The following is a 4592-nucleotide window of genomic DNA, read 5'->3' as shown; positions in this document are numbered from 1 at the left end:
AAAAAAATTGCCCGCAGCTTCCCTCGGGGGAACACTGAGGAGGATGCGGACCATATAATTGGTTAACGGGGTGTTAAAGTGCGACTTACTTGGGTCGATGGCTAAATTGGTTAACGTGGTTGTGAAATGGGGTGTTAAATTGCGACTTACTTGGGTCGATGGCTAAATTGGTTAACGTGGTTGTAGGAGGGGGTGTTAAATGAGTGAAAACGTACACACGTATACGAAAGGGCGGCGCTGGTCGAAGGGACGTCGATCATTGTGTTTGTGATTCGTTGGAATTCATTTCACCGCGACCTTGGACGTCGACGCGCCGTACAAACCAACCGACGAGCGGCAACTGAGCGAGCGAGCGCCGACCTTGAGTATATATACAGCACGACGGCGCATGCACTGTCAGCTGTTGAATGTTCTCGAAGCGCGACGCCACATGCGCGTTCTCTGGAGAATCAGGAGAATTGTAGATGTCGAACGCGGTGTGTAGAGGAGGAAGGGTGCACAGATGGTGGAGGAGTGAAGCGCGCGCGGTGTGTAGAGGAGGAAGGGATGCACAGATGGTGGAAAAGTGGGCGACGGCGCGACGGCGCATGCGCGCGCGTCAGCTGTCGAATGTTCGAGAAGCGGTGCGGACGGCGCGGACGGCGCACTACAAGGCGCGAGTATAAGATGCTTCCGCATCTAAAAGTGGGTAACGATTTAGAGTACTTGGTACTCTACTATGGGAGAGCTTAAAGCCGTCCCCAAGGCGCAAGTGCGATTATATAAAGTTGTTAACAATTTAGAGTACGAGGTACTCTACTATGGGCAAGTACGAGATGGTGCAGCAACGTACCACAGAGAACATATTTTGTTACCGAAATAATAACTCCATGGCACATGCCACATTGAAAAGCCCTCGCACGTGCTTTGCCTCGCCTGGCAGAATCTTGACTGCATAACTAACAAGCTGTGTGGTCGACCTAATTTTGTGCAACTCAGGGCAATTACTTTCGAGATTACTTCATATTCTTTTATATAAAATATTCAAAATAAACTAAATATATTCCGAAACTGTGTTCTGGTCTCTATCGAATCGGTCGCGGTTGAACGCCGCTGAACCAAATAGGTTTAGTGGTAGTGTGACAGCTCGGTTGTGCCATTGGTTGTGCTTGCTTTGCTTCGAGGAAGAACACGACCATAATTTGCAGTGATTTAACTTTATTTTGGAGAAATGATTTAACGTCTCATCAAACGCGGAAGTCGACCGTCGGCGTCAACACGAGTGACGCAAAAAAAAAACATCACGTGATGACGGCGGCATCGCAACGTCACCCATTGCCAAATTTTGTGACATCAGCAGCATGACCTCGCACAACGTTATATCAGTCATATGGTGACGTTATTGCATGACATTGTCGCTTGGTCAACGGTGGGTTGATCATGGAGGCCATGCAAAACCATGCTAAGTGCAGAAGAAGGTTCTCGTCTTCGACCGGCACGCACACTCTTTGTCCTCATCTGGTTTGCTCTCTGAACGCGTGCGTCGATTTGTCCAGCGTGGCATGCAATAAATCAGGTAGGCAAGAGAACGAGTGCAGAGGGAGAAATACAAATTCATGGCGAAAAAATAAAAAATTCTTGGGAAGGTGGGGCTTGAACTCGCGCACCCACGACTCGTAGGTTAGCGTCGTTAACATTCCGCTATCTAGACACTTTATGTTTAGCTTTGTTTCGTGAATGCTTATTAAAATGCCTATTTAATATACATTTAAGTGGCAAAAGCAGTACAAGGCACATACAATCGAATAACTACAATAAGCCCTTAAACGTTAAACTAAGGAAACGTTCGACGTCTAACACAAATCGCCTTAATACAGTGAGAGTGTTATACATGAAAAGTGGTAAGGCCGAGTGCTTTACCAAGATGGGTACCAGCTCGATTTAATGTCCACTTCATCATATATGTGCTATACGGTCTTCCATAGTCTTTCATAAGCTGTGCCTCAATTTTTCTTAGGAGTGGAACTCCTCTTGGTCCAACCTTGTCCCGCTTCTGGCGTAACTGGCAGTATCTCCCGAACAGTATAATAGATGGCGCTGTCTCGCAGAAGTAGAAGCGTTGGGCTTAGGAAGGTTTTCAGCTACTTGTACATGAAGAATGTCGATACAAAATGGAGGAAGCGAACCAGGAAATTGACTGGTAAATACTTAGAAAACAGCATGTGGCCAAACCAAAAATAACTATCGGTTAAGAAGAAAGTGAAGGAAACGGAGACTGACATGTGGAGAATGGGCATGGTTAAGAAGTCCGCACTAAATATCTATCGAACTTTTAAGCAGAAAATTGCCAAGGAAAGAATCTATGATAATACTCGGGGTAGTTCTCTACTGTTTGAGGCCAGGATGGGAGTACTGCGAACCAAGACATATCGGGCCAAATACGAAGTGGTAGACACAGTATGCAGTGCGTGTGGAGAGGAAGAAGAAACTGCCGAACACTTGATAATGTTCTGTAAAGGGCTTCAACCTATAGTTCTGGATGAAGACGCAAAGTTTTTCAAAGCACTGGTGTTTAGGGACAGGGAGGGCGAAATAGACTTTAAGCTGGTAGACTTAACTAGAAGGAGGTTATCTGATTGGTGGCTAAAGTCAAGGCACGAGTGAAAATTAAACCCTTCACAGCAAAGTACGAATCCTCAAACTCACTTTTTAAAGAAAAAAAAATAAATCTAGTTTTCGGTTCATCAAGTATTACGGCTTGGTGGCGCTAGCCACCGCCCCATCTAAAGGGTACAGCCACATCCATCCATCCATCCATCCATCCATCCATCCATCCATCCATCCATCCATCCATCCATCCATCCATCCATCCATCCATCCATCCATCCATCCATCCATCCATCCATCCATCCATCCATCCATCCATCCATCCATCCATCCATCCATCCATCCATCCATCCATCCATCCATCCATCCATCCATCCACATACAAACTGCAGTTGAGTGCGGATATTTTAGATGGCGCGCGTGCCGCAACTCTCCGATTGGCTGCTGCGCGGGCTGTGCCTGGGTGCACGGGAAACGAGTGTCTTTTTCAGTCTCCTGGATCACCGCCGTACGTGTCGAATTGTTAGTGGGGCGTGGACGAAACGAAGCGGAGGGCCGCGGCCCTCCAGACAGACGGACGGACGAATGGGCGGATGGACGCATGGACAGATGGACGGACGCATCGCTCGACTCATCATCACTCACTCCGTGAATATGCAGTGAATTTTTTTTAACTTCGTTGATGTGCCTACCCACGAGGAAGAACCTGTCAAAGAGCACTTTATCACCAGATGTAAAAGATAAAGTATATATAGTGTGAAAAATAATGGCAAAACCTTGCTTGAGAGTTCGCTGACGAACGTCCCAGAAGAAAATATTATCTTTACACAATAGAACATTGCTCAGGTGTCAAGGCACGCTTGTAAAGTACAGCATAAGCTTGTAGTATAATATAGCAAGGGGGTCGGAAAGCGTAGTAAGATGGGGAGAGTAAAGCATAACATAAAAAAGAAATAGGGTGAAAGAAAGAGGAAGAGCAGAAAGAGAATCGAGGAAAGAGAGCAAAAAATAGAAAAAATACAGGAAGCGCGAAACAAAGAGGAAAAGAAAGAGAAGAACGAGATAGGAAGATATAAAGCACGTGCAAGAAATAGATGAGTGAAAAAGTAAATAGAAGTAAACAGGGACAAAGCTAAAGGAAAAAAAAACAGAGATGAGACTAAAAAAAAAAGAAAAGAAAATAGAGAGAGAAAAAGACGGTCGTCCAGCTGTGCCTTCCTTCAGGCTTGGGTCCTCTATAGTGCGAAGCTGCTTAAGGTTTTATTTGTTTTGCATGTCCTCGTTTACACAATGGCAAGAAGGCGCTTGTTTTTGAAGTATTCTTTTAGCGGGACGGGATGCTCTCCCATAGTTGAGTACGACGTACTCGAAATCGTTAAACATTTTTTCTAAACACACATCCTTTGTCTACACCCCGGGACAATGAACGGCGTCCGTGACCATGAGGTATGTGGAGTTCCCGCACTTTGGTATAGATGCGTCCAGTGGCAAAGCTTACGTAAATTAATGTGGTGAAAAGGGGGCATCGTCAACACAATCAGGAGAAACATTCGTAAAGGCTCGCCGTAAAAAGTGAACATGGTCATGGGGTACAGTACGTGTTCCTTATTCTCATACCGTCTCCAGGCACATCACGAACATAAGGACGTTTTCCGTAGCTCTATTCACACAGAGATATTATGATGGGGGATTGCTCGTATTGATCTATTCTTATATTTATTTGTTGTAAATATCCTAGAGCGCGGGAAAGACGACTTACGAAGTGAGCGCTCGTAAACATTCTTTTCTCTTCGTCTGCCATCCTTGCACCTTGATATATTCTTGGTTATTTACAAAAAGGGAAAAAATGCACCTCGTTAGAAATTATGCTTATGTGCAAACACCACCCGTAGGGGTCGCAACATGGGATGAAGCTCGACTCGTATTCAGAGTACTCCGTCAACGAACTAATTAACTTGATTAGCATGTAGCTTCGCCTAACTTAGCCTGCCAAAATGGTCGGACCC

Source organism: Rhipicephalus microplus, chromosome 3 (assembly GCF_043290135.1).
Source record: "Rhipicephalus microplus isolate Deutch F79 chromosome 3, USDA_Rmic, whole genome shotgun sequence".
In the NCBI taxonomy this organism is placed as follows: domain Eukaryota; kingdom Metazoa; phylum Arthropoda; class Arachnida; order Ixodida; family Ixodidae; genus Rhipicephalus; species Rhipicephalus microplus.
This window is presented reverse-complemented; position numbering follows the sequence as displayed.